We start from the raw sequence: 15,071 nt of genomic DNA, 5'->3' as shown, positions 1-15,071 counted from the left end.
CCCAAGACATATTTTAACGACTGTTTCTATGTTGCTGTCTATTTCGTTTAGACAACTTTTTTAAATTGAGACTTTACCTTGGATTAAAGTAAAGATAATCAAATTCCCAATTTATCACACAAGGCCGGTTAGCTGATTTGCTAATAAATCGAAGGTCGTTTGTTCGATACCCGTCCTGAGCACTAGGTATTTTCTTGACTGTTTCTCTGGTGCGGTCTATGACTTTTAGAAAACTATGTGTGAGTGAGTCTTTTCTCACCTTGTATAGTGGTACGCAACTTTCTACAATGCACATTTCTACAACACTCTCAAGGCTGGTTAGCTCAGTTGGTTAGAGCGTCGTGCTAATAACGCGAAGGTCTTGGGTTCGATACCCGTATTGGCCAAGACATATTTTTACGACTGTTTCTATGTTGCTGTCTATTTCGTTTAGAAAACTTTTTTAAATTGAGACTTAACCTTGGATAAAGTAAAGATAATCAAATTCCCAATTTATCACACAAGGCCGGTTAGCTGATTTGCTAATAAATCGAAGGTCGTATGTTTGATACCCGTCCTGAGCACTAGGTATTTTCTCGACTGTTTCTCTGGTGCGGTCTATGACTTTTAGAAAACTATGTGCGAGTGAGTCTTTTCTCACCTTGTATATAGTGGTACGCAAATTTCTACAATGCACATTTCTACAATACTCTCAAGGCCGGTTAGCTCAGTTGGTTAGAGCGTCGTGCTAATAACGCGAAGGTCGCGGGTTCGATACCCGTACTGGCCAAGACATATTTTAACGACTGTTTCTATGTTGCTGTCTATTTCGTTTAGACAACTTTTTTTAAATTGAGACTTTACCTTGGATAAAGTAAAGATAATCAAATTCCCAATTTATCACACAAGGCCGGTTAGCTGATTTGCTAATAAATCGAAGGTCGTTTGTTCGATACCCGTCCTGAGCACTAGGTATTTTCTCGACTGTTTCTCTGGTGCGGTCTATGACTTTTAGAAAACTATGTGCGAGTGAGTCTTTTCTCACCTTGTATATAGTGGTACGCAACTTTCTACTATGCACATTTCCACAGTACTCTCAAGGCCGGTTAGCTCAGTTGGTTAGAGCGTCGTGCTAATAACGCGAAGGTCGCGGGTTCGATACCCGTACTGGCCAAGACATATTTTAACGACTGTTTCTATGTTGCTGTCTATTCCGTTTAGAAAACTTTTTTAAATTGAGACTTAACCTTGGATAAAGTAAAGATAATCAAATTCCCAATTTATCACACAAGGCCGGTTAGCTGATTTGCTAATAAATCGAAGGTCGTTTGTTCGATACCCGTCCTGAGCACTAGGTATTTTTTCGACTGTTTCTCTGGTGCGGTCTATGACTTTTAGAAAACTATGTGCGAGTGAGTCTTTTCTCACCTTGTATAGTGGTACGCAACTTTCTACTATGCAAATTTCTACAATACTCTCAAGGCCGGTTAGCTCAGTTGGTTAGAGCGTCGTGCTAATAACGCGAAGGTCGCGGGTTCGATACCCGTACTGGCCAAGACATATTTTAACGACTGTTTCTATGTTGCTGTCTATTTCGTTTAGACAACTTTTTTAAATTGAGACTTAACCTTGGATAAAGTAAAGATAATCAAATTCCCAATTTATCACACAAGGCCGGTTAGCTGATTTGCTAATAAATCGAAGGTCGTTTGTTCGATACCCGTCCTGAGCACTAGGTATTTTCTCGACTGTTTCTCTGGTGCGGTCTATGACTTTTAGAAAACTATGTGCAAGTGAGTCTTTTCTCACCTTGTATATAGTGGTACGCAAATTTCTACAATGCACATTTCTACAACACTCTCAAGGCCGGTTAGCTCAGTTGGTTAGAGCGTCGTGCTAATAACGCGAAGGTCTTGGGTTCGATACCCGTACTGGCCAAGACATATTTTTACGACTGTTTCTATGTTGCTGTCTATTTCGTTTAGAAAACTTTTTTAAATTGAGACTTAACCTTGGATAAAGTAAAGATAATCAAATTCCCAATTTATCACACAAGGCCGGTTAGCTGATTTGCTAATAAATCGAAGGTCGTTTGTTTGATACCCGTCCTGAGCACTAGGTATTTTCTCGACTGTTTCTCTGGTGCGGTCTATGACTTTTAGAAAACTATGTGCGAGTGAGTCTTTTCTCACCTTGTATATAGTGGTACGCAACTTTCTACTATGCACATTTCCACAGTACTCTCAAGGCCGGTTAGCTCAGTTGGTTAGAGCGTCGTGCTAATAACGCGAAGGTAGCTGGTTCGATACCCGTACTGGCCAAGACATATTTTAACGACTGTTTCTATGTTGCTGTCTATTACGTTTAGAAAACTTTTTTAAATTGAGACTTTGCCTTGGAGATAAAGATAATCAAATTCCCAATTTATCACACAAGGCCGGTTAGCTGATTTGCTAATAAATCGAAGGTCGTTTGTTCGATACCCGTCCTGAGCATTAGGTATTTTCTTGACTGTATCTCTGGGGCGGTCTATGACTTTTAGAAAACTATATGCAAGTGAGTCTTTTCTAACCGTGTATATAGTGGTATGCAAATTTCTACAATGTAAATTTCTGCAATACTCTCAAGGCCGGTTAGCTCAGTTGGTTAGAGCGTTGTGCTAATAACGCGAAGGTCGCGGGTTCGATACCCATACTGGCCAATACATATTTTAACGACTGTTTCTATGTTGCTGTCTATTACGTTCAGAAAACTTTTTTAAATTGAGACTTTGACTTGGAGATAAAGATAATCAAATTCCCAATTTATCACACAAGGCCGGTTAGCTGATTTGCTAATAAATCGAAGGTTGTTTGTTCGATACCCGTCCTGAGCACTAGGTATTTTCTCGACTGTTTCTCTGGTGCGGTCTATGACTTTTAGAAAACTATGTGCGAGTGAGTCTTTTCTCACCTTGTATATAGTGGTACGCAACTTTCTACTATGCAAATTTCTACAATACTCTCAAGGCCGGTTAGCTCAGTTGGTTAGAGCGTCGTGCTAATAACGCAAAGGTCGCGGGTTCGATACCCGTACTGGCCAAGACATATTTTAACGACTGTTTCTATGTTGCTGTCTATTTCGTTTAGAAAACTTTTTTTAAATTGAGACTTTACCTTGGATAAAGTAAAGATAATCAAATTCCCAATTTATCACACAAGGCCGGTTAGCTGATTTGCTAATAAATCGAAGGTCGTTTGTTCGATACCCGTCCTGAGCACTAGGTATTTTCTCGACTGTTTCTCTGGTGCGGTCTATGACTTTTAGAAAACTATGTGCGAGTGAGTCTTTTCTCACCTTTGTATATAGTGGTACGCAACTTTCTACTATGCACATTTCCACAATACTCTCAAGGCCGGTTAGCTCAGTTGGTTAGAGCGTCGTGCTAATAACGCGAAGGTCGCGGGTTCGATACCCGTACTGGCCAAGACATATTTTAACGACTGTTTCTATGTTGCTGTCTATTACGTTTAGAAAACTTTTTTAAATTGAGACTTTGCCTTGGAGATAAAGATAATCAAATTCCCAATTTATCACACAAGGCCGGTTAGCTGATTTGCTAATAAATCGAAGGTCGTTTGTTCGATACCCGTCCTGAGCACTAGGTATTTTCTTGACTGTTTCTCTGGTGCGGTCTATGACTTTTAGAAAACTATGTGTGAGTGAGTCTTTTCTCACCTTGTATAGTGGTACGCAACTTTCTACAATGCACATTTCTACAACACTCTCAAGGCCGGTTAGCTCAGTTGGTTAGAGCGTCGTGCTAATAACGCGAAGGTCTTGGGTTCGATACCCGTACTGGCCAAGACATATTTTTACGACTGTTTCTATGTTGCTGTCTATTACGTTTAGAAAACTTTTTTAAATTGAGACTTTGCCTTGGAGATAAAGATAATCAAATTCCCAATTTATCACACAAGGCCGGTTAGCTGATTTGCTAATAAATCGAAGGTCGTTTGATCGATACCCGTCCTGAGCACTAGGTATTTTCTCGACTGTTTCTCTGGTGCGGTCTATGACTTTTAGAAAACTATGTGCGAGTGAGTCTTTTCTCACCTTGTATATAGTGGTACGCAAATTTCTACTATGCACATTTCTACAATACTCTCAAGGCCGGTTAGCTCAGTTGGTTAGAGCGTCGTGCTAATAACGCGAAGGTCGCGGGTTCGATACCCGTACTGGCCAAGACATATTTTAACGACTGTTTCTATGTTGCTGTCTATTTCGTTTAGACAACTTTTTTAAATTGAGACTTAACCTTGGATAAAGTAAAGATAATCAAATTCCCAATTTATCACACAAGGCCGGTTAGCTGATTTGCTAATAAATCGAAGGTCGTTTGTTCGATACCCGTCCTGAGCACTAGGTATTTTCTCGACTGTTTCTCTGGTGCGGTCTATGACTTTTAGAAAACTATGTGCGAGTGAGTCTTTTCTCACCTTGTATATAGTGGTACGCAACTTTCTACTATGCACATTTCCACAGTACTCTCAAGGCCGGTTAGCTCAGTTGGTTAGAGCGTCGTGCTAATAACGCGAAGGTCGCGGGTTCGATACCCGTACTGGCCAAGACATATTTTAACGACTGTTTCTATGTTGCTGTCTATTTCGTTTAGAAACTTTTTTAAATTGAGACTTTGCCTTGGAATAAAGATAATCAAATTCCCAATTTATCACACAAGGCCGGTTAGCTGATTTGCTAATAAATCGAAGGTCGTTTGTTTGATACCCGTCCTGAACACTAGGTATTTTCTCGACTGTTTCTGTGGTGCGGTCTATGACTTTTAGAAAACTATGTGCGAGTGAGTCTTTTCTCACCTTGTATAGTAGTACGCAACTTTCTACAATGCACATTTCTACATCACTTTCAAGGCCGGTTAGCTCAGTTGGTTAGAGCGTTGTGCTAATAACGCGAAGGTCGCGGGTTCGATACCCGTACTGGCCAAGACATATTTTTACGACTGTTTCTATGTTGCTGTCTATTACGTTTAGAAAACTTTTTTAAATTGAGACTTAACCTTGGATAAAGTAAAGATAATCAAATTCCCAATTTATCACACAAGGCCGGTTAGCTGATTTGCTAATAAATCGAAGGTCGTTTGTTCGATACCCGTCCTGAGCACTAGGTATTTTCTCGACTGTTTCTCTGGTGCGGTCTATGACTTTTAGAAAACTATGTGCAAGTGAGTCTTTTCTCACCTTGTATAGTGGTACGCAAATTTCTACAATGCACATTTCTACAGTACTCTCAAGGCCGGTTAGCTCAGTTGGTTAGAGCGTCGTGCTAATAACGCGAAGGTCGCGGGTTCGATACCCGTACTGGCCAAGACATATTTTAACGACTGTTTCTATGTTGCTGTCTATTTCGTTTAGAAAACTTTTTTAAATTGAGACTTAACCTTGGATAAAGTAAAGATAATCAAATTCCCAATTTATCACACAAGGCCGGTTAGCTGATTTGCTAATAAATCGAAGGTCGTTTGTTCGATACCCGTCCTGAGCACTAGGTATTTTTCTCGACTGTTTCTCTGGTGCGGTCTATGACTTTTAGAAAACTATGTGCAAGTGAGTCTTTTCTCACCTTGTATATAGTGGTACGCAACTTTCTACTATGCACATTTCCACAGTACTCTCAAGGCCGGTTAGCTCAGTTGGTTAGAGTGTCGTGCTAATAATGCGAAGGTCGCGGGTTTGATACCCGTACTGCCAAAGACATATTTTAACGACTGTTTCTATGTTGCTGTCTATTACGTTTAGACAACTTTTTTAAATTGAGACTTTACCTTGGAGATAAAGATAATCAAATTCCCAATTTATCACACAAGGCCGGTTAGCTGATTTGCTAATAAATCGAAGGTCGTTTGTTCGATACCCGTCCTGAGCACTAGGTATTTTCTCGACTGTTTCTCTGGTGCGGTCTATGACTTTTAGAAAACTATGTGCAAGTGAGTCTTTTCTCACCTTGTATATAGTGGTACGCAAATTTCTACAATGCAAATTTCTACAATACTCTCAAGGCCGGTTAGCTCAGTTGGTTAGAGCGTCGTGCTAATAACGCGAAGGTCGCGGGTTCGATACCCGTACTGGCCAAGACATATTTTAACGACTGTTTCTATGTTGCTGTCTATTTCGTTTAGAAAACTTTTTTAAATTGAGACTTTACCTTGGATAGTAAAGATAATCAAATTCCCAATTTATCACACAAGGCCGGTTAGCTGATTTGCTAATAAATCGAACGTCGTTTGTTTGATACCCGTCCTGAGCACTAGGTATTTTCTCGACTGTTTCTGTGGTGCGGTCTATGACTTTTAGAAAACTATGTGCGAGTGAGTCTTTTCTCACCTTGTATATAGTGGTACGCAAATTTCTACAATGCACATTTCTACAATACTCTCAAGGCCGGTTAGCTCAGTTGGTTAGAGCGTCGTGCTAATAACGCGAAGGTCGCGGGTTCGATACCCGTACTGGCCAAGACATATTTTTACGACTGTTTCTATGTTGCTGTCTATTACGTTTAGAAAACTTTTTTAAATTGAGACTTTACCTTGGATAAGTAAAGATAATCAAATTCCCAATTTATCACACAAGGCCGGTTAGCTGATTTGCTAATAAATCGAAGGTCGTTTGTTCGATACCCGTCCTGAGCACTAGGTATTTTCTCGACTGTTTCTCTGGTGCGGTCTATGACTTTTAGAAAACTATGTGCGAGTGAGTCTTTTCTCACCTTGTATATAGTGGTACGCAACTTTCTACTATGCACATTTCCACAGTACTCTCAAGGCCGGTTAGCTCAGTTGGTTAGAGCGTCGTGCTAATAACGCGAAGGTCGCGGGTTCGATACCCGTACTGGCCAAGACATATTTTAACGACTGTTTCTATGTTGCTGTCTATTTCGTTTAGAAAACTTTTTTAAATTGAGACTTTGCCTTGGATAAGTAAAGATAATCAAATTCCCAATTTATCACACAAGGCCGGTTAGCTGATTTGCTAATAAATCGAAGGTCGTTTGTTTGATACCCGTCCTGAACACTAGGTATTTTCTCGACTGTTTCTGTGGTGCGGTCTATGACTTTTAGAAAACTATGTGCGAGTGAGTCTTTTCTCACCTTGTATAGTAGTACGCAACTTTCTACAATGCACATTTCTACATCACTTTCAAGGCCGGTTAGCTCAGTTGGTTAGAGCGTCGTGCTAATAACGCGAAGGTCGCGGGTTCGATACCCGTACTGGCCAAGACATATTTTAACGACTGTTTCTATGTTGCTGTCTATTACGTTTAGAAAACTTTTTTAAATTGAGACTTTGCCTTGGATAAAGTAAAGATAATCAAATTCCCAATTTATCACACAAGGCCGGTTAGCTGATTTGCTAATAAATCGAAGGTTGTTTGTTTGATACCCGTCCTGAGCACTAGGTATTTTCTCGACTGTTTCTGTGGTGCGGTCTATGACTTTTAGAAAACTATGTGCGAGTGAGTCTTTTCTCACCTTGTATATAGTGGTACGCAAATTTCTACAATGCACATTTCTACAGTACTCTCAAGGCCGGTTAGCTCAGTTGGTTAGAGCGTCGTGCTAATAACGCGAAGGTCGCGGGTTCGATACCCGTACTGGCCAAGACATATTTTAACGACTGTTTCTATGTTGCTGTCTATTACGTTTAGAAAACTTTTTTAAATTGAGACTTTGCCTTGGAGATAAAGATAATCAAATTCCCAATTTATCACACAAGGCCGGTTAGCTGATTTGCTAATAAATCGAAGGTCGTTTGTTTGATACCCGTCCTGAGCACTAGGTATTTTCTCGACTGTTTCTCTGGTGCGGTCTATGACTTTTAGAAAACTATGTGCGAGTGAGTCTTTTCTCACCTTGTATAGTGGTACGCAACTTTCTACAATGCACATTTCTACAATACTCTCAAGGCCGGTTAGCTCAGTTGGTTAGAGCGTCGTGCTAATAACGCGAAGGTCGCGGGTTCGATACCCGTACTGGCCAAGACATATTTTAACGACTGTTTCTATGTTGCTGTCTATTTCGTTTAGACAACTTTTTTAAATTGAGACTTTGCCTTGGAGATAAAGATAATCAAATTCCCAATTTATCACACAAGGCCGGTTAGCTGATTTGCTAATAAATCGAAGGTTGTTTGTTCGATACCCGTCCTGAGCATTAGGTATTTTCTCGACTGTTTCTCAGGTGCGGTCTATGACTTTTAGAAAACTATATGCAAGTGAGTCTTTTCTCACCTTGTATATAGTGGTACGCAACTTTCTACTATGCACATTTCTACAATACTCTCAAGGCCGGTTAGCTCAGTTGGTTAGAGCGTCGTGCTAATAACGCGAAGGTCGCGGGTTCGATACCCGTACTGGCCAAGACATATTTTTACGACTGTTTCTATGTTGCTGTCTATTACGTTTAGAAAACTTTTTTAAATTGAGACTTTGCCTTGGAGATAAAGATAATCAAATTCCCAATTTATCACACAAGGCCGGTTAGCTGATTTGCTAATAAATCGAACGTCGTTTGTTTGATACCCGTCCTGAGCACTAGGTATTTTCTCGACTGTTTCTCTGGGGCGGTCTATGACTTTTAGAAAACTATATGCAAGTGAGTCTTTTCTAACCGTGTATATAGTGGTATGCAAATTTCTACAATGTAAATTTCTACAATACTCTCAAGGCCGGTTAGCTCAGTTGGTTAGAGCGTCGTGCTAATAACGCGAAGGTCGCGGGTTCGATACCTGTACTGGCCAAGACATATTTTAACGACTGTTTCTATGTTGCTGTCTATTTCGTTTAGAAAACTTTTTTAAATTGAGACTTAACCTTGGATAAAGTAAAGATAATCAAATTCCCAATTTATCACACAAGGCCGGTTAGCTGATTTGCTAATAAATCGAAGGTCGTTTGTTCGATACCCGTCCTGAGCACTAGGTATTTTTCGACTGTTTCTCTGGTGCGGTCTATGACTTTTAGAAAACTATGTGCGAGTGAGTCTTTTCTCACTTTGTATATAGTGGTACGCAACTTTCTACTATGCACATTTCCACAGTACTCTCAAGGCCGGTTAGCTCAGTTGGTTAGAGCGTCGTGCTAATAACGCGAAGGTCGCGGGTTCGATACCCGTACTGGCCAAGACATATTTTAACGACTGTTTCTATGTTGCTGTCTATTACGTTTAGAAAACTTTTTTAAATTGAGACTTTGCCTTGGAGAATAAAGATAATCAAATTCCCAATTTATCACACAAGGCCGGTTAGCTGATTTGCTAATAAATCGAAGGTTGTTTGTTCGATACCCGTCCTGAGCACTAGGTATTTTCTCGACTGTTTCTCTGGTGCGGTCTATGACTTTTAGAAAACTATGTGCAAGTGAGTCTTTTCTCACCTTGTATATAGTGGTACGCAACTTTCTACAATGCACATTTCTACAATACTCTCAAGGCCGGTTAGCTCAGTTGGTTAGAGCGTCGTGCTAATAACGCGAAGGTCGCGGGTTCGATACCCGTACTGGCCAAGACATATTTTTACGACTGTTTCTATGTTGCTGTCTATTACGTTTAGAAAACTTTTTTAAATTGAGACTTTGCCTTGGAGATAAAGATAATCAAATTCCCAATTTATCACACAAGGCCGGTTAGCTGATTTGCTAATAAATCGAAGGTCGTTTGTTCGATACCCGTCCTGAGCACTAGGTATTTTCTTGACTGTTTCTCTGGTGCGGTCTATGACTTTTAGAAAACTATGTGCAAGTGAGTCTTTTCTCACCTTGTATATAGTGGTACGCAAATTTCTACAATGCACATTTCTACAGTACTCTCAAGGCCGGTTAGCTCAGTTGGTTAGAGCGTCGTGCTAATAACGCGAAGGTCGCGGGTTCGATACCCGTACTGGCCAAGACATATTTTAACGACTGTTTCTATGTTGCTGTCTATTCGTTTAGAAAACTTTTTTAAATTGAGACTTTGCCTTGGAGATAAAGATAATCAAATTCCCAATTTATCACACAAGGCCGGTTAGCTGATTTGCTAATAAATCGAAGGTCGTTTGTTTGATACCCGTCCTGAACACTAGGTATTTTCTCGACTGTTTCTGTGGTGCGGTCTATGACTTTTAGAAAACTATGTGCGAGTGAGTCTTTTCTCACCTTGTATAGTGGTACGCAACTTTCTACAATTCACATTTCTACAATACTCTCAAGGCCGGTTAGCTCAGTTGGTTAGAGCGTCGTGCTAATAACGCGAAGGTCGCGGGTTCGATACCCGTACTGGCCAAGACATATTTTAACGACTGTTTCTATGTTGCTGTCTATTACGTTTAGAAAACTTTTTTAAATTGAGACTTTGCCTTGGAGATAAAGATAATCAAATTCCCAATTTATCACACAAGGCCGGTTAGCTGATTTGCTAATAAATCGAACGTCGTTTGTTTGATACCCGTCCTGAGCACTAGGTATTTTCTCGACTGTTTCTGTGGTGCGGTCTATGACTTTTAGAAAACTATGTGCGAGTGAGTCTTTTCTCACCTTGTATAGTAGTACGCAACTTTCTACAATGCACATTTCTACATTACTCTCAAGGCCGGTTAGCTCAGTTGGTTAGAGCGTCGTGCTAATAACGCGAAGGTCGCGGGTTCGATACCCGTACTGGCCAAGACATATTTTAACGACTGTTTCTATGTTGCTGTCTATTCGTTTAGAAACTTTTTTAAATTGAGACTTTGCCTTGGAATAAAGATAATCAAATTCCCAATTTATCACACAAGGCCGGTTAGCTGATTTGCTAATAAATCGAAGGTTGTTTGTTCGATACCCGTCCTGAGCATTAGGTATTTTCTCGACTGTTTCTCAGGTGCGGTCTATGACTTTTAGAAAACTATATGCAAGTGAGTCTTTTCTCACCTTGTATATAGTGGTACGCAAATTTCTACAATGCACATTTCTACAATACTCTCAAGGCCGGTTAGCTCAGTTGGTTAGAGCGTCGTGCTAATAACGCGAAGGTCGCGGGTTCGATACCCGTACTGGCCAAGACATATTTTTACGACTGTTTCTATGTTGCTGTCTATTACGTTTAGAAAACTTTTTTAAATTGAGACTTTGCCTTGGAGATAAAGATAATCAAATTCCCAATTTATCACACAAGGCCGGTTAGCTGATTTGCTAATAAATCGAAGGTCGTTTGTTTGATACCCGTCCTGAACACTAGGTATTTTCTCGACTGTTTCTGTGGTGCGGTCTATGACTTTTAGAAAACTATGTGCGAGTGAGTCTTTTCTCACCTTGTATAGTAGTACGCAAATTTCTACAATGCACATTTCTACAATACTCTCAAGGCCGGTTAGCTCAGTTGGTTAGAGCGTCGTGCTAATAACGCGAAGGTCGCGGGTTCGATACCCGTACTGGCCAAGACATATTTTTACGACTGTTTCTATGTTGCTGTCTATTACGTTTAGAAAACTTTTTTAAATTGAGACTTTGCCTTGGATAAAGTAAAGATAATCAAATTCCCAATTTATCACACAAGGCCGGTTAGCTGATTTGCTAATAAATCGAAGGTCGTTTGTTCGATACCCGTCCTGAGCACTAGGTATTTTCTCGACTGTTTCTCTGGTGCGGTCTATGACTTTTAGAAAACTATGTGCAAGTGAGTCTTTTCTCACCTTGTATATAGTGGTACGCAACTTTCTACTATGCACATTTCCACAGTACTCTCAAGGCCGGTTAGCTCAGTTGGTTAGAGCGTCGTGCTAATAACGCGAAGGTCGCGGGTTCGATACCCGTACTGGCCAAGACATATTTTAACGACTGTTTCTATGTTGCTGTCTATTACGTTTAGACAACTTTTTTAAATTGAGACTTTACCTTGGATGATAAAGATAATCAAATTCCCAATTTATCACACAAGGCCGGTTAGCTGATTTGCTAATAAATCGAAGGTCGTTTGTTTGATACCCGTCCTGAACACTAGGTATTTTCTCGACTGTTTCTGTGGTGCGGTCTATGACTTTTAGAAAACTATGTGCGAGTGAGTCTTTTCTCACCTTGTATAGTAGTACGCAACTTTCTACAATGCACATTTCTACATCACTTTCAAGGCCGGTTAGCTCAGTTGGTTAGAGCGTCGTGCTAATAACGCGAAGGTCGCGGGTTCGATACCCGTACTGGCCAAGACATATTTTTACGACTGTTTCTATGTTGCTGTCTATTACGTTTAGAAAACTTTTTTAAATTGAGACTTTGCCTTGGAGATAAAGATAATCAAATTCCCAATTTATCACACAAGGCCGGTTAGCTGATTTGCTAATAAATCGAAGGTTGTTTGTTCGATACCCGTCCTGAGCACTAGGTATTTTCTCGACTGTTTCTCTGGTGCGGTCTATGACTTTTAGAAAACTATGTGCAAGTGAGTCTTTTCTCACCTTGTATATAGTGGTACGCAACTTTCTACTATGCACATTTCTACAGTACTCTCAAGGCCGGTTAGCTCAGTTGGTTAGAGCGTCGTGCTAATAACGCGAAGGTCGCGGGTTCGATACCCGTACTGGCCAAGACATATTTTAACGACTGTTTCTATGTTGCTGTCTATTACGTTTAGAAAACTTTTTTAAATTGAGACTTTGCCTTGGATGATAAAGATAATCAAATTCCCAATTTATCACACAAGGCCGGTTAGCTGATTTGCTAATAAATCGAAGGTCGTTTGTTCGATACCCGTCCTGAGCACTAGGTATTTTCTCGACTGTTTCTCTGGTGCGGTCTATGACTTTTAGAAAACTATGTGCAAGTGAGTCTTTTCTCACCTTGTATATAGTGGTACGCAACTTTCTACAATGCACATTTCTACAATACTCTCAAGGCCGGTTAGCTCAGTTGGTTAGAGCGTCGTGCTAATAACGCGAAGGTCGCGGGTTCGATACCCGTACTGGCCAAGACATATTTTTACGACTGTTTCTATGTTGCTGTCTATTTCGTTTAGAAAACTTTTTTAAATTGAGACTTTGACCTTGGATAATAAAGATAATCAAATTCCCAATTTATCACACAAGGCCGGTTAGCTGATTTGCTAATAAATCGAAGGTCGTTTGTTTGATACCCGTCCTGAGCACTAGGTATTTTCTCGACTGTTTCTCTGGTGCGGTCTATGACTTTTAGAAAACTATGTGCGAGTGAGTCTTTTCTCACCTTGTATAGTGGTACGCAACTTTCTACTATGCAAATTTCTACAATACTCTCAAGGCCGGTTAGCTCAGTTGGTTAGAGCGTCGTGCTAATAACGCGAAGGTCGCGGGTTCGATACCCGTACTGGCCAAGACATATTTTAACGACTGTTTCTATGTTGCTGTCTATTACGTTTAGAAAACTTTTTTAAATTGAGACTTTGCCTTGGAGATAAAGATAATCAAATTCCCAATTTATCACACAAGGCCGGTTAGCTGATTTGCTAATAAATCGAAGGTCGTTTGTTTGATACCCGTCCTGAGCACTAGGTATTTTCTCGACTGTTTCTCTGGTGCGGTCTATGACTTTTAGAAAACTATATGCAAGTGAGTCTTTTCTCACCTTGTATATAGTGGTACGCAAATTTCTACAATGCAAATTTCTACAATACTCTCAAGGCCGGTTAGCTCAGTTGGTTAGAGCGTCGTGCTAATAACGCGAAGGTCGCGGGTTCGATACCCGTACTGGCCAAGACATATTTTAACGACTGTTTCTATGTTGCTGTCTATTACGTTTAGACAACTTTTTTAAATTGAGACTTTGCCTTGGAGATAAAGATAATCAAATTCCCAATTTATCACACAAGGCCGGTTAGCTGATTTGCTAATAAATCGAAGGTCGTTTGTTCGATACCCGTCCTGAGCACTAGGTATTTTCTCGACTGTTTCTCTGGTGCGGTCTATGACTTTTAGAAAACTATGTGCAAGTGAGTCTTTTCTCACCTTGTATAGTGGTACGCAAATTTCTACAATGCACATTTCTACAGTACTCTCAAGGCCGGTTAGCTCAGTTGGTTAGAGCGTCGTGCTAATAACGCGAAGGTCGCGGGTTCGATACCTGTACTGGCCAAGACATATTTTAACGACTGTTTCTATGTTGCTGTCTATTTCGTTTAGAAACTTTTTTAAATTGAGACTTTGACCTTGGATATAAAGATAATCAAATTCCCAATTTATCACACAAGGCCGGTTAGCTGATTTGCTAATAAATCGAAGGTCGTTTGTTCGATACCCGTCCTGAGCACTAGGTATTTTCTTGACTGTTTCTCTGGTGCGGTCTATGACTTTTAGAAAACTATGTGCGAGTGAGTCTTTTCTCACCTTGTATATAGTGGTACGCAACTTTCTACTATGCACATTTCTACAACACTCTCAAGGCCGGTTAGCTCAGTTGGTTAGAGCGTCGTGCTAATAACGCGAAGGTCGCGGGTTCGATACCCGTACTGGCCAAGACATATTTTAACGACTGTTTCTATGTTGCTGTCTATTACGTTTAGAAAACTTTTTTAAATTGAGACTTTGCCTTGGAGATAAAGATAATCAAATTCCCAATTTATCACACAAGGCCGGTTAGCTGATTTGCTAATAAATCGAAGGTCGTTTGTTTGATACCCGTCCTGAACACTAGGTATTTTCTCGACTGTTTCTGTGGTGCGGTCTATGACTTTTAGAAAACTATATGCAAATGAGTCTTTTCTCACATTGTATATAGTGGTACGCAAATTTCTACAATGCACATTTCTACAATACTCTCAAGGCCGGTTAGCTCAGTTGGTTAGAGCGTCGTGCTAATAACGCGAAGGTCGCGGGTTCGATACCCGTACTGGCCAAGACATATTTTTACGACTGTTTCTATGTTGCTGTCTATTTCGTTTAGAAAACTTTTTTAAATTGAGACTTTACCTTGGAGAAGTAAAGATAATCAAATTCCCAATTTATCACACAAGGCCGGTTAGCTGATTTGCTAATAAATCGAAGGTCGTTTGTTTGATACCCGTCCTGAGCACTAGGTATTTTCTCGACTGTTTCTCTGGTGCGGTCTATGACTTTTAGAAA

At 40.3% G+C, this 15,071-nt stretch overlaps 32 non-coding genes across 32 annotated transcripts; all 32 read left to right on the top strand.

Moving 5' to 3' along the window:
- Nucleotides 1-695: 695 nt before the first annotated feature.
- On the top strand, nt 696-769 carry trnai-aau. Its single transcript has one exon. It is a non-coding gene; the product is annotated as a tRNA-Ile (tRNA).
- A 310-nt stretch (nt 770-1,079) lies between these two features.
- Nucleotides 1,080-1,153, top strand: trnai-aau. Its single transcript has one exon. It is a non-coding gene; the product is annotated as a tRNA-Ile (tRNA).
- A 307-nt stretch (nt 1,154-1,460) lies between these two features.
- On the top strand, nt 1,461-1,534 carry trnai-aau. The gene has a single exon. It is a non-coding gene; the product is annotated as a tRNA-Ile (tRNA).
- Nucleotides 1,535-3,371: 1,837 nt separating this feature from the next.
- Nucleotides 3,372-3,445, top strand: trnai-aau. The gene has a single exon. It is a non-coding gene; the product is annotated as a tRNA-Ile (tRNA).
- A 684-nt stretch (nt 3,446-4,129) lies between these two features.
- Nucleotides 4,130-4,203, top strand: trnai-aau. The gene has a single exon. It is a non-coding gene; the product is annotated as a tRNA-Ile (tRNA).
- Nucleotides 4,204-4,512: 309 nt separating this feature from the next.
- trnai-aau lies at nt 4,513-4,586 on the top strand. The gene has a single exon. It is a non-coding gene; the product is annotated as a tRNA-Ile (tRNA).
- Nucleotides 4,587-4,888: 302 nt separating this feature from the next.
- Nucleotides 4,889-4,962, top strand: trnai-aau. The gene has a single exon. It is a non-coding gene; the product is annotated as a tRNA-Ile (tRNA).
- Nucleotides 4,963-5,269: 307 nt separating this feature from the next.
- Nucleotides 5,270-5,343, top strand: trnai-aau. Its single transcript has one exon. It is a non-coding gene; the product is annotated as a tRNA-Ile (tRNA).
- Nucleotides 5,344-6,033: 690 nt separating this feature from the next.
- trnai-aau lies at nt 6,034-6,107 on the top strand. Its single transcript has one exon. It is a non-coding gene; the product is annotated as a tRNA-Ile (tRNA).
- A 307-nt stretch (nt 6,108-6,414) lies between these two features.
- trnai-aau lies at nt 6,415-6,488 on the top strand. Its single transcript has one exon. It is a non-coding gene; the product is annotated as a tRNA-Ile (tRNA).
- Nucleotides 6,489-6,796: 308 nt separating this feature from the next.
- Nucleotides 6,797-6,870, top strand: trnai-aau. Its single transcript has one exon. It is a non-coding gene; the product is annotated as a tRNA-Ile (tRNA).
- A 306-nt stretch (nt 6,871-7,176) lies between these two features.
- trnai-aau lies at nt 7,177-7,250 on the top strand. Its single transcript has one exon. It is a non-coding gene; the product is annotated as a tRNA-Ile (tRNA).
- A 309-nt stretch (nt 7,251-7,559) lies between these two features.
- trnai-aau lies at nt 7,560-7,633 on the top strand. Its single transcript has one exon. It is a non-coding gene; the product is annotated as a tRNA-Ile (tRNA).
- A 304-nt stretch (nt 7,634-7,937) lies between these two features.
- On the top strand, nt 7,938-8,011 carry trnai-aau. The gene has a single exon. It is a non-coding gene; the product is annotated as a tRNA-Ile (tRNA).
- Nucleotides 8,012-8,317: 306 nt separating this feature from the next.
- Nucleotides 8,318-8,391, top strand: trnai-aau. The gene has a single exon. It is a non-coding gene; the product is annotated as a tRNA-Ile (tRNA).
- Nucleotides 8,392-8,697: 306 nt separating this feature from the next.
- trnai-aau lies at nt 8,698-8,771 on the top strand. Its single transcript has one exon. It is a non-coding gene; the product is annotated as a tRNA-Ile (tRNA).
- Nucleotides 8,772-9,079: 308 nt separating this feature from the next.
- On the top strand, nt 9,080-9,153 carry trnai-aau. The gene has a single exon. It is a non-coding gene; the product is annotated as a tRNA-Ile (tRNA).
- A 307-nt stretch (nt 9,154-9,460) lies between these two features.
- On the top strand, nt 9,461-9,534 carry trnai-aau. The gene has a single exon. It is a non-coding gene; the product is annotated as a tRNA-Ile (tRNA).
- A 306-nt stretch (nt 9,535-9,840) lies between these two features.
- On the top strand, nt 9,841-9,914 carry trnai-aau. The gene has a single exon. It is a non-coding gene; the product is annotated as a tRNA-Ile (tRNA).
- Nucleotides 9,915-10,217: 303 nt separating this feature from the next.
- Nucleotides 10,218-10,291, top strand: trnai-aau. Its single transcript has one exon. It is a non-coding gene; the product is annotated as a tRNA-Ile (tRNA).
- Nucleotides 10,292-10,595: 304 nt separating this feature from the next.
- Nucleotides 10,596-10,669, top strand: trnai-aau. Its single transcript has one exon. It is a non-coding gene; the product is annotated as a tRNA-Ile (tRNA).
- Nucleotides 10,670-10,972: 303 nt separating this feature from the next.
- trnai-aau lies at nt 10,973-11,046 on the top strand. Its single transcript has one exon. It is a non-coding gene; the product is annotated as a tRNA-Ile (tRNA).
- A 304-nt stretch (nt 11,047-11,350) lies between these two features.
- On the top strand, nt 11,351-11,424 carry trnai-aau. Its single transcript has one exon. It is a non-coding gene; the product is annotated as a tRNA-Ile (tRNA).
- Nucleotides 11,425-11,733: 309 nt separating this feature from the next.
- Nucleotides 11,734-11,807, top strand: trnai-aau. The gene has a single exon. It is a non-coding gene; the product is annotated as a tRNA-Ile (tRNA).
- Nucleotides 11,808-12,112: 305 nt separating this feature from the next.
- Nucleotides 12,113-12,186, top strand: trnai-aau. The gene has a single exon. It is a non-coding gene; the product is annotated as a tRNA-Ile (tRNA).
- Nucleotides 12,187-12,492: 306 nt separating this feature from the next.
- trnai-aau lies at nt 12,493-12,566 on the top strand. Its single transcript has one exon. It is a non-coding gene; the product is annotated as a tRNA-Ile (tRNA).
- Nucleotides 12,567-12,873: 307 nt separating this feature from the next.
- On the top strand, nt 12,874-12,947 carry trnai-aau. Its single transcript has one exon. It is a non-coding gene; the product is annotated as a tRNA-Ile (tRNA).
- A 306-nt stretch (nt 12,948-13,253) lies between these two features.
- trnai-aau lies at nt 13,254-13,327 on the top strand. Its single transcript has one exon. It is a non-coding gene; the product is annotated as a tRNA-Ile (tRNA).
- Nucleotides 13,328-13,633: 306 nt separating this feature from the next.
- On the top strand, nt 13,634-13,707 carry trnai-aau. The gene has a single exon. It is a non-coding gene; the product is annotated as a tRNA-Ile (tRNA).
- A 304-nt stretch (nt 13,708-14,011) lies between these two features.
- trnai-aau lies at nt 14,012-14,085 on the top strand. The gene has a single exon. It is a non-coding gene; the product is annotated as a tRNA-Ile (tRNA).
- A 306-nt stretch (nt 14,086-14,391) lies between these two features.
- Nucleotides 14,392-14,465, top strand: trnai-aau. The gene has a single exon. It is a non-coding gene; the product is annotated as a tRNA-Ile (tRNA).
- Nucleotides 14,466-14,771: 306 nt separating this feature from the next.
- Nucleotides 14,772-14,845, top strand: trnai-aau. Its single transcript has one exon. It is a non-coding gene; the product is annotated as a tRNA-Ile (tRNA).
- The last annotated feature ends 226 nt before the right edge of the window (nt 14,846-15,071 follow it).

This window comes from Coregonus clupeaformis, unplaced genomic scaffold, assembly GCF_020615455.1.
Source record: "Coregonus clupeaformis isolate EN_2021a unplaced genomic scaffold, ASM2061545v1 scaf1789, whole genome shotgun sequence".
Lineage (NCBI taxonomy): Eukaryota > Metazoa > Chordata > Actinopteri > Salmoniformes > Salmonidae > Coregonus > Coregonus clupeaformis.
Note: the sequence above shows the minus strand (reverse complement) of the source record. Positions and strands in the feature narration are given on the sequence as shown.